Below are 12,800 nucleotides of genomic sequence, written 5' to 3'. Positions count from 1 at the left end.
TGCCTGCCTCATTTCCTGGTGGCCCTGCCGTGGGCCCAGAACCCTTAGACAAACCCCCGCCTGCGGGTCTGCCGGGCTCATTCTCTGTCGAGGTCAAGACCCCTTTGCCGATCCCCCCCTTCTGGGCCCTGCCGGCTCCCACCTCCTGTGGTGTCTCAGGGGCCTCCTGCTGGGTGGACACAGCCAGGCCGGCTGCGGGAGAGGGGCTGGGGGAGGAGGGGGGCGTGTCTGCAGTCCCCCCTCCACGGGTGTCTCTAAGGGACCCCCCAGTTCCAGGTCCAGCCTGGCCTTGGGGTGGGGGGTGCACTGAAGAATCGACCGAGAGGAGAAGGACCCTGCTCCTGCCCTCTGTCCCGAGCCGCCCCCCCCAAGCCCCTGCCCCCGTGTCACCTCCCGGGGAAGGCGTGGCTCCTCGGCTCAGCTCTGTGGCAGCGCAGGGTTGCGGCTCTCAGGTCGCTCGAGCCCCCGCCGCCCGTGGGTCCAGCTCAGCCCCTCTCCACGCCCGTGCCCAGAGGGGCAGAGGAAGGGACGTGGCACCTGAGCGTGGGCTCCAGGGGAGACCAGCGGTCGTCGTGGGAGGGGAGGGGCGGCGGGGGGTCCCGTGGGCCCCTGGGGGAGCGTCAAAGCGTGGGCAGGCTGGTGGGGAGCCCGGACCCCCCATTCCCGGCCCCCCAGAAGGGCGTCTCTGGGGAAGGAGGCGTCCCGCACGCAGCCGCTGCCCGGGCCCTCGGGTGCTGGCCGCCCCGCGCCACTGACGTTTCCTTCTGCCCTGGGGAGGGGGGGATCCCCCTGGGGGTGGGACCCCCACCTGGCGGCACCCCCCGCGGCCGTCCCCCTCCTGGAAAGAAGACCCAGCAACGCGCCCCTCGATCCCGAAAGGACTGGGGGCCCCCGACGCGGGCTGGGGCAAAGGGCGCCTGCCAGGCCTGAGAGCCGAGGGCGGGGGGTCTTCAAAGCCCCCGCCAGGGCTGCTCCTGGGAGAGCCCGCCCTGCGGAGAGGCTGCGTGCTCGCCGTGCTTGTGCGGGGTGCCCGCCTCTGCTTGATCCCCCCGCTGCCCTGAGCACCCCCGAGAAGCCAGAGGCGCTCCCGGCGACCCTCTCATGTCCTCGTTACCGCCCGAAACCGGTGCATGCCAAGGAAGTGTGTGTTGATCGACTGAGTGACCAACGGTGAGCACTGGTTCCCGAGGCAGGAGCTGGGCGCCCCGGGAGGCTTTGCCCTCAGTGTCGCTGAGCTTCAGAAGGGGACCCTGGGGGCGCAGGGGACGAGGACGGCGCTGCGGCGCTCACTCAGCGCGGGGCTCCCTCTTCAACTGCCGGGGGTGATTCACGGGCAGGAGGGGGGGACCCAGCCCCCACGGGGTGCCCCAGCCTGCCCCCCGCCCAGCGCCCCCCCCCCAGGGTCCCCCGACCCTCCTGACCTCACTCTCTTACTCCTCTCAGGAAATCTCAGCCTCGGGAAAGCCGCCGCTGCTCCTGACGCTGGCGCTGCTGCGGCCACGTCCAGCGGGAAGTGTGACCTTCTGCGCCAGGCCGCGGCGTCTCCCGCTGACCTGGGGTCTGCAAGGAGATATTCTCACGTGCAGTACAACCCCACCGCGCGGAACTCCTGCAGCCCCTTGGGTAGTCCTGCTCTCGGAGACCGTGGAAAACTGTCCCTTCACTGGGTTGTCTCAATTTTTTGTGGCTAGCCTGTAGAAATGCAACAGAATTTCATGTATTGATCTCACATCTCACAATCTTAACTCTCATTTCCAATCACTGGAATGTACCTTTTTTCCATAAAATGATCACACCGCATGTAAGCGATGACAGTTTCATTTTCCCCTTTCCAAACCTTATCCCTTTGGATTCTTTTTAAAAATAACACCCATGAGAACTTCCAGCACAAAGTTAACTTGAAGTAGGGGCAGTATTTCTTCCTCGTTTGCTTTTTGTTTAAGTTTTATTTTTAGAAAGAATGCTTCTACCGATTGTCCATTCAAGGTCATGTTTCCTCTAGGTTTTATTTTATTTTTTCTATTTTTTCTTCTTTATTTTCTTTTAAATATTACATTAAAAAAACATAAGATCCCCGTATACACTCCCACCCCACCCCTCCCACATCAACAGCCTCTTCCATCATTGCGGCACATCCACTGCACGCGGCGAGTACATCCTGGAGCACCGCTGCAGCACATGGACAGTGGTCCCCATTGTAGTCCACACTCTCCCCCAGGCCACCCAGTGGGCCACGACAGGACACACAACGTCCAGCATCCGTCCCTGCAGCACCACCGAGGACAACTCCAAATCCTGAAGATGCCCCCACACCATATCTCTTCTTCCCTCTCCCGACCATCAGCAGCCACCATGGCCGCCCCTCTCCACACCACTACTACAATTTCTTCCCTTACTAATCACAATGGTTCCCCAGCAGAACATCAGTAAAACCACTCTAATCCATACTCTATTCCTCCTTCTTGTGGACCTGGGATTGTTGGAAACTGAGGCACAGTGGTCTCACAAGGAGAGACGTGCTGTTTCCATGGCTATGCTTGCAACCTAAGGAATGCAGTAATTAAGAGTTCCCGGGAAATGGGATGAAGCTGTTCAAGGCTGAAAGAAAAGATGAGCACATGCCTTTTGCAGTGAATAGAACACTTAGACTTTGTACCTTGAGATAAGATCTTTTAAAATTCCTTAGACTATGGGTAATGCTGCTTGTTGTCAGGTAGGCTACGTGTTCCTGCTTGTTGTCACGTAGACTGGGGTATGTAGAGAGCCCCTTGTAAACAATAAAGTTGTCTGATGAGTCTCTACTCGCAGACCTCCTGATCCTGGCTCTCTCTCTCTCTCTGTCTCTCTCTCTCTGTCTCTCTCTCTGTCCTCTCTGTCTCTGTCTCTGTCTCTCTCTCTCTCCTTTTTCTCTTTCTTTCATTCCCAGTACCCTTCGGGCCCACATCTCCAACAGGGATGGCTATGTCCAGTCCCCTTCTATATCAAGAAGGGTTTAGATTCCACATGGATGATGGATGCAATTCTCCTGCTTGCAGCTGTAGGCACTCTTGGCTCCCTGCTGTGGTGGTTGACCCTCTTCACCTCCCTGTTAGCTGGCCAGGGTAAGTCCAAGAAACCAGAGGGTAGGAGCTGCAAGTCTGCTGAGACCCAGGGCCTGGCGTCTCATGCACAGTTCAGAGATTCAGGCCTTCTGAGTATACACCAACCCAAACGCCAACCACAGGTCCAGTAAAAGTAACAGAAGAGGCATATGTAGAAAGGTTATATCTGAGTCCAACTCCATCACACTCAGGAACACAAACTCCAAAGTCGGGCCAACTGACATGGCCTTGAATTCCAGTGCCATCTGCCTTGACCGTAGAACCTGTGGGCCCCTGCAGCCCTCAGGAGAACCAGCACCTGGGTTTCCATCTACCTTGGCTGTCTCTGCTGAGGCGTGCATAAGCATCACCCCCTGATGACCTCCCGACTCTTTTTTGGAGACTCTTAGCCATATAAACTAATTTGTCCTTTCCATTTCCCCCTTTTCTTGAAATACCATTTTGTTTTTACCACTGTAGCTAGGTAATGTGATTGAAAATCAGGAAGTGGGGATTTCTCCAACCTCACTTTCCTTTTTAGGATGTTTCTGTTTATTTGGTATCCCTTACCCTTCCAAATAAATTTGATAATCATGTTTTCCATTTATTTAAAAAATGTCGGTGGATGGTGGCGGACTTGGCCCAGTGGTTAGGGCGTCCGTCTACCACATGGGAGATCTGCGGTTCAAACCCTGGGTCTCCTTGACCCATGTGGAGCTGGCCCATGTGCATTGCTGATGCACACAAGGAGTGCCCTGCCACGCAGGGGTGTCCCCCGCATATGGGAGCCCCACGCGCAAGGAGTGCGCCCTGTAACGAGATCCGCCCAGCATGAAAGAAAAGTGCAGCCTGCTCAGGAATGGTGCCACACACACAGAGAACGGACACAACAAGACGATGCAACATAAAGAAACACAGATTCCCATGCCGCTGACAACAACAGAAGTGGACAAAGGAGATGCAGTAAATAGACACAGAGAACAGACAACCGGGGTGGGGTCCAAAAGGGGAGAGAAATACATAAATAAAACTTTAAAGAAATGTTGGTGGAATTTTTAATGGAACTGCATTGAATCTGTATATCAATTTGGGTATATTGACATCCTAACGATATCCCATCTTCCAATCCATGAGCGTGGAATGTTTTTCCAATTATTTAGGTCTTTTTAAAATTACTCTTAACAATGACATGTAGTTTTCTGAATACAAGTGCTTTACATCTTTGGTTAAGTTTATTCCTCAATATTTGGTTCTTTCAGTTGCTGTTGTCAATGGAATTTTTTCCCTTGACTTCCTCATCAGATTGTGCATTATTAGTGCCTTTTAAAGTCTATTTCATCTATATAAGCACAGGCACTCGGTCTTCGTTGTCATTGTTGTTTTTGTTGTTGTTACTGAACCCGTGGACTAGCTCTCTCCAGCACTTTCACTTTCACTTTATTGGTATCCTGGGGTCTCAGGTGAGTCTCTTGCTGACCACACATAGGTGGCCCCCCACCCCAGGACCCCACCCGGGCCCCAGCCCAGGACCACCTCCTCTGCACTGAGCTAACGCCACCTTGCGGGACCTGCTTCCAAGGAGGCCCCGTGCTGAGGGCCACGTCTCTCTTTTGGGGGGCAGCCCCTCTGCCTCTGCCCAGCTCCTGACAGTGGGATTCGGGTGAGGGGAAAGGGCTGGCATCCCCAGGGGAGCCCGCACAGGTGAAGCCCCCCCCAGCTATGCCTGAGATGGAGGGCCTGCAGGGGCAGCGTGCAGAGCCGAGAATACCTGCTGTTCCTGGAGAGGTTGAGGAAACACCAGCCCCCTTTTATTCTTTTAAGGCATGGGGTTGGATCCACAGGCACCCGACAGTTCAGTCCCTGTTGGCTGAAAGTACCCACCATTGTCCAGAGAGGCTGTGGAGACACCAAAGCCCCCCTATCCTATTGGGGGTGGAGGTGAAGCCACAGGTGCCCAACGGTGAGATGCCCTCTGGTTCATTGGTCTTACCCAAGTCAGCTAACAGGGAGGTGAAGAAGGTCAACCACCACACCAGGGAACCAAGAGTGCCTACAACTGCAAGCAGAGGAATTGCATCCATCATCCATGAGGAAGTTAAGTCCCCTCTTGATCTAGAGGTGAAGAGGACATCAGCATCCCAGGGTCCACAGGATGGAGGAATAAAATATGGACTGGAGTGGACTTACTGATATTCTACTATTAAACTATTGTGACAAGTAACAGAAGAAATTTTAACATCAAGGTGGAGAAAGTGGCCACAGTACTTGCTGAGGGCAAGGAGAGGATAGAAGAGCTGTGATGTGGGGCATTTTTGGGATTTTGCGTTGTCCTAAATGATATTGCAAGGTCAGATGCTGGACTTTATCCATCCTGCCTTAACCCAATGAATGTACTGGGGGAGAGTGTGAACTACAGAGTAAACTGTTATCTATGTGGCGCAGCAGTGCCCCAAAATGTGTTCACCAAGTGGGATGAGTGTGCCACAATTATGGGCGAAGTAGTGGATGTGGGAAGAGAGGGGTGGGGGGGTGGGGGGCATGCAGGAACCTCTTATAATTTTAATGTAATATTTTTTTGTGATGTATGTATCTTCAAAAAATACAACTTACAAAAATGATGTGGTGGGGGTGGGGAGTGGGGTTATATGTGAACGTCATGTTCTTTATGTGTTTATGTTTTTTAATGTCACATAAGTTGTGATCTATTAACTTTAATTAAAATATGTATATATAATAATAATATAATAAAGAAAGATTTAGTACCAATCTTACTCAAGGTCTTCCAAAAAATTCAACAAGAAGGAATGCTACCAAACACATTCTTTGAAGCTATTTTCACCCTAATACCAAAGCCAGATAAAGATATTGCAGATAAAGAAAATTACAGACCCATTTCTCTAGTGAATACAGATGCAAAAATCCTCAGTAAAATTCTTGCCAATCAAGTCCAAGAACACATTAAAAGAATTATCCATCATGATCAAGTGGGGTATTATACCAGGCATGCAAGACCGGTTCAACACAAGCAGATCCATCAGCATAATACACCACAGTAATAAACCAAAGAAGAAAATCACATGATCTTATCAATTGATGCAGACAAGGCATTTGACAAAATACAGCATCCTTCCTTGGTAGAAATACTACAAAAAATAGGAATTAAAGGAAATCATCCTACTATGGTAAGGCCATATATGAAAAACCCACAGCCAACATTGTACTCAATGGTGAAAAACTAAAAGTTTCCCATTCAGATCAGGGACAAGACAAGGAGGCCCACTGTCACCATTGTTGTTCAATATAGAGCTAGAGGTTCTAGCTAGAGCAATCAGGCAAGAAAAAGAAATAAAAGGCATCCAAATGGGAAATGAAGAATTATAACTTTCACTATTTGCAGATGATATGACTGTATATTTAGAACATCCCAAAAAATCGACAACAAAGCTGCTAGAGGTAAGAAAATTATTTTAGTAGAGTGTCAGGATACAAGATCAATATGCAAAAATCAGTGGTGTTTCTATACACTAATAATGTACAATCTGAGGAGGAAGTCAGGGAAAAAATTCCATGTACAATAACAACTGAAAGAATTATATATTTAGGTATAAACTTAACCAAAGGTGCAAACCACTTATATTCAGAAAACTATAATGCATTGCTAAAAGAAATAAAAAGAGACCTAAATAATTGGAAGACTATTCCATGCTCATGATCAGAAGACTAAATATCATTAAGATGTCAATTCTACCCAAATTGATATCAGATTCAATGCAATCCCAATAAAAATTCCACAAGCATTTTGTAAGCAAATAGAAAACACAATTATCAAATTTATCTGAAATGGTAAGAGGCCCCAAATAGCCAGAAACATCTTAAAAAGGAAAAGTCTAGTTGGAGACTCTCACTTCCAGATTTTAAATCATAGTATCTAGCTACAGTGGCCAAAAAAAGCACAGTATTGGCATAAAGATAGACACATAGACCAGTAGAACCAGATTGATGGTTTAGAAACAGACCCTCACATCTATGGCCCAGTGATTGTTGACAAGCCTGTCCAACCCTCCCAGTTGGGGCAGGACAGTTTATTCAAACAATGGTGTTGGGAGAACTGCATATCCATAGCCAAAAGAAAGAAAGAAGGCTGCTACCTCACAGCTTATACAAACCTTAACTCAAAATGGATCAAATACCTAAATAGAAAAGGAAGTACAATAAAGCTCCTAGAAGAAAATGTAGGGAAACATCTTCAGGAACTGGTGGTAGGTGGTGGATTCTTAAACCTTAAACCAAAAGCATGAGCAATTAAAGAAAACATGGATAAATGTGACCTCCTCACTCTTAAACATTTCTGTGATTCAAAGGCCTTCATCAAGGTGAAAAGGCAGCCCAGTCCATGTGCGGAAATATTTGGAAACCTTGCGGGCGGGGCTCCCCTACGCAGGGGACATCCCTACACGGGTGACACCCCTGCGTGGCAGGGCACTCCTTGCGCGCATCAGCACCGCGCATGGGCCAGCTGCACACGGGTCAAGGAGGTCCAGGGTTTGAACCGCGAGCCTCCCATGTGGCAGACGGACGCCCCAACCACTGGGCCAAGTCCGTGGAAACCATTTTTTGATAAGGGTTTGATTTCCATTCTGTATAAAGAGATCATACAACTCAACAATAAAAGAGCAAGGAATCTAATTTAAAAATGGGCAAAAGATGTACATAGACATTTCTCCAAAGAGGACATACAAATAGCCAAAAAGCACATGAAAAAATATTCCATATCACTAGCTATTAGGGAAATGCAAACTAAAACAATGAGATATCATCCAACACCACAGAGAGTAGCCATTATTATAAAAACAGGCAACAGTAAGTGCAGGAGAGGATGTGGAGAAATAGGAACACTCCTTCGCTCTTGGTGGGAGTGTAAAATGGTGCAGCCTCTGTGGAAGACACTTTGGCAGTTCCTCATGAAGTTAATATAGAACTGCCATATGATCCAGCAATTCCTCTTCTAGGAATATATCCAGAAGAACAAAAACTATGACACGAACAGACATCTGCACGCCAATGTTCCTAGAGTTGTTGTTCACAATTATGGAAACAACCCAAGTGTCCATCCACCAATGAATGGATAAACAAAATGTGGTATATACGCATGATGGAATACTATGCTGCAATAAGAAGAAATGAAATTGGGACTAATGTGATAGCATGGATGAGTCTTGAAGATATTGTACCAAGCAAAATAAGCCAGACACAAAAGGACAAATATTGCATGGTCTCATTAATATGAACTAAATATAAATAATAAACACATGGAATTAAAACCTAGATTATAGGTTATAAGGAGATGAGGGGAGGGTTGAGAAGAACTATGGATGCTCAATATACATAGAAGTTTTAATTAACTGGACTGTAAAAGTGTGGAGATGGATAGAGTTGATAGTAACACATTACAGTGAGTAACAACTGATTTATAAATGGGATTGTGACTGAAAAAGGTAGTCTGGGGAAGTAAATGTCAGTAGAAAGCTAAAGAATAATCTAGGGACTGAATAACACAGTGAACTCAGAGGTGGTTGAGAATTGTGGTAAAGGATACAAATGCAAGAGAGTCCTGTGAACTAGAACAGACGCACATCACTAGTGCAGGGTGATGGGAATCTGCAGAAACATGGGAGAACTACAATTGGTGTGACCCATAGACTGTGATTAGCAGCAATATTATAATATTCTTGCATTAACGCCAGGCTATGCTGTGTTGATAATGGAGGTGTAAGGAAAAAGTGTGTGAAATGTATGCTATGGGCCATGATTGGTGGTAGTACTCTGACGATATTATCTCATAATCTGTAACAAATGTGCCACCAGGGTGTGGAGTTGTATGGGAAATCTGCACATCTGTATGTTTGTTTTGCAAGTTCACAATATCTGTAACAAAAATACATTTTAAAAAAATAGTGTGGGCTGGGGGGAAATGACACTAAATGTAAGATAAGGAGTATAGTTGGTAGTAATATTTTGACAGTGCTCTAGCATAGTTTGTAAGAAATGTTTCACACCAAGCAAAGAGCAGGTGGAGGGTGGAGGTACGAGACCCCAGTGTGATGTTATGTACATTATTTTGTAAGTTCACAAACTTTACTATACATTATTGTTTATGTGTTTTCATGTATGAATGATATACTTCAATAAAAAATATAAAAATAAAAAAGCTGAGTTTGGCTTAAAGAGAGGCCACATTTGAACACCACGGAGGCTCTTAGGAGGTGACTCTTAGGCACCCTGGGACACTAAGCTAAGTTGCAATTTCAAGAGCAAAAGGCTCATAAGCAGAGTTGTCAGTGTCTAGGGCCCATCAGTGCACCACCCTTCTTCACTAGTCATTGCCCCTGTACTTGGCGGAGTGTTGCTGTTTCATTAGAGAATGTGGCAGGGCTCCCCAGGATGGGAATTTGATATTCTTTTGGTTGTTGTATGAGTCTCCACCCACTGTGGCAATGCCTGATGTACTTTAGATGGTATTTATATACCTTACATGTATGCCCAGGTGAACTTCCCCCCATGAGACCCCGTCACTGACACCCCACACCGATGATCCTCCCCTGCCATAGTTGTAAACCTTTTGTGATTCAAAACTTCTTAAAAAGTGAAGCAAAGAATATTGCCAAATTCAATTAATAGGAAAATGAGAGAGTAATGGTAGATTTAAAATAAGAAATAAAATACATAATAATTTAGAAAAACTAAAACTAAAATAAAGTTTAAAAATTGGGGTATTAAAACAATGAAAACTATTTTAAAAATTTTTGCATCTTTTGCCTTCCATCACTGTAAAAACTATTGCCCAGTATGTACAGTGGCATTTTCTTCCATTTCTTCCTCAGTGTCTTACTTTTTTACATTTTGTCTTCAAAGAAGTTTTAGGTCACGGTGAAGTCACAAACAGAACATAGGGGATTCCCAACCTCATCTCCCTTTCCTCCTTCCTTAGTAATAACCTTTTTATATGTGGGTGGTACATTTGTGACAATTGATGTACAATTATTAAAAAATAGCTACTAACCATGGTCATTAGTTCACATTATGGTTTACATTTTAGACCATACGCTTTTGTACATTTTTTATGAAATTCAGCATGGCCTGTATCCATCATGGCAAGATCAGGCAGAGCACTTCCACTGCCCCCTAACTACCCCCTCTTCCATCTATTTCACTCCTCCCTCCCCCTCCCCTTGGGCCTATGGGGACCACCAGGCTTGACTCCTGGAAGGACAAGCTTCATAGACACTTGCAACAGCGCTGAGGGCTGGACACACTGGCCTGTCCTCCCCTGTAGGAGCCGCCCATGCTCTCGGGAGACGCCCTCCCACTGTTTGGGAACACATTGGGCCTCCCTGGGAGGGGAGTCCAACTCCTTCCCACTCATTATTTTTCATTTTTATTTTGTGTATGTGTGCTCATTTACTGAGTTTTATTTTTTCCATGTCACCTTGTAATTTATTTTCATTTTTTACACTTTTTTTTTATTAAAGTTAATAGATCACAAAGAATGTTACATTTAAAAACCTAAGAAAACAAAAAACCTAAGAGGTTCCCATATAACCCCACCCCATCCCCCCACCCTATCATTTTGTAAATTGTATTTTTCTGAAGATATAAACATCACAAAAAATATTACATTAAAAAATATAAGAGGTTCCCGTATATCCCCCAACCCCCCACCCCACTCCTCGCACACCAACAACCTCCTGCTACACTGTGGCACACTCATCACACTCGGTGAACACATTTTGCAGATAATGTAAACCAAAATGGAACCATGTTTGATAGCTATATTTTGAAATTTGTACACCAGCTGCAGCAAGTATGACATGGACATGTAAAAAGATCATGGCTGGGGAAAGGGGGAAGGGTTTGATGTTGGATATAAGGGAGCCCCTTACATGGCGTATGTGAATTACTGTGATCTAAAACTCTTTTGAAGACAAAATTAAAAATTAGAAAAAAAAAAGAAAGGATATAGACACTGAGGAAGAAATGAAAGAAAGTGCCTTGCCACTGTACATACAGGGCAACACTTATTACAGTGATGAAAGGCAAAATATTTTAAACACATCTTTATAACATTTTTCATTTTATTAATACACCAATTTAGTTTTACTTTATTTTAGTATTTCTAAATTTCAGACCCAGCACTATATTTCCATTTCCTATGAAGTGAATTTGGCAGTATGTTAGGCTTCATTGTTGAAGAAGTTTTGGACACAGAGAGGTTCAACTATGGCAGGGGAGGAACACTGGTGTCGGGTGGCAATGAGTGGGGGGGAGATCTCCTGAGCACGTATATAGAGGACATAAATATGTTATGATACATGTTGTGTATTTTTATAGTAGTTACAAACGAGCCCTTGATACTGATGACTGTGCTTAGGAGCCTGTGTGCCTGAAATATGCACTAGGCCTAGAGCTGCAGGGTGCCTAAGAGTTACCTCCTGGGAGCCTCAGTGTTGCTCAAATGTGGCCTCTCTCTAAGCCTAACTCAGCATGTAGATGCTCCCCCCAGTGTGGGACATGACTCCTGCGGATGAGCCTCCCTGGCACCGAGGAATTATTACCATTCACTACCTGGTGATGCAACCAGAAAGAGACATTGAATAAAAGGGTAAACTCAGAGCAGCAGAATATCTCAGCCTACAGGTTGGATCAAGTCTTAAAAACTGCTTTTTCATCTTGAATGGAAGTGGAAAGAGCAGAGACAAATGAGTTTATATGGCCACGAGTCTTGAAAAAGAGTCGGGAGGTCATCAGAGGGGCCGCCCTTATGCACACCTAGCAGGACCCCAGAGAGAGCCAAAGTAGATACAACCCTAGGTGCTGGCTCTCCTGAAGGCTACGGAGATCCACAGGGTATGTGGTCATGGCAGATGGATTTGGAGTTCTGTGCCATGTCAGAAGGCTGTACTGTGGAATTTGTGCTCCTGAGCGTGATGGCGCTGGACTCAGATATGACCTTCCTACACATGCCTCTGCTGTCACTTCTCCTGAACCTGTGGTTGGCACTAGGAATGGTGCTTACTTGGGACTTGAATCTCTGGACTGCACATGTGCCAGCTGGGCCCTGAGCCTCAGCAGATTTGTGACTCCTATTTTCTGGTTCATTGGACTTACCCAGGTCCGCTAACAGGGAAGTAAAGATAGTCAACCACCGCACCAGGGAACCAAGAGTGCCAACAACTACAAGAAGAGGAAATGCATCCATCATCCATGTGGAAGCTAAGCCCCCTTGATCTGGAGGTGGAGAGGACATCACCATCCAAAGGTCCACAGAATGGAGGAAAAAGATGTGGATTAGAGTAGACTTACTGAGATTCTACTCTAAAACTCTTGTGACTAGAAAAAGAAGAAATTGTAGCACTGAGGTGGAATAAGTGGCCACAGTAGTCGCTGAGGACAGGGAGAGGGAAGGAGAGATGTGATGCAGGGACATTTTTGTGACTTTGAGTTGTCCTAAATGATATTGCAGGGTCAGATGCTGGACTTTATATATCCTGCCATGACCCACTGAATGTGCTGGGGGAGAGTGTGAACTACAGGGTAAACTATTATCTACGTGGTGCAGCAGTGCTGCAAAATGTGTTCCTGCTCATTATGTGGGTCTCCCCCCACTGATACAACTGCTAGGACAAAATGATCACTCGCACATTCTCTAGAAGCCTGCCGCAG

The sequence above is a fragment of the Dasypus novemcinctus genome, chromosome 23 (assembly GCF_030445035.2).
Source record: "Dasypus novemcinctus isolate mDasNov1 chromosome 23, mDasNov1.1.hap2, whole genome shotgun sequence".
NCBI classification, from domain to species: domain Eukaryota; kingdom Metazoa; phylum Chordata; class Mammalia; order Cingulata; family Dasypodidae; genus Dasypus; species Dasypus novemcinctus.
Note: the sequence above shows the minus strand (reverse complement) of the source record.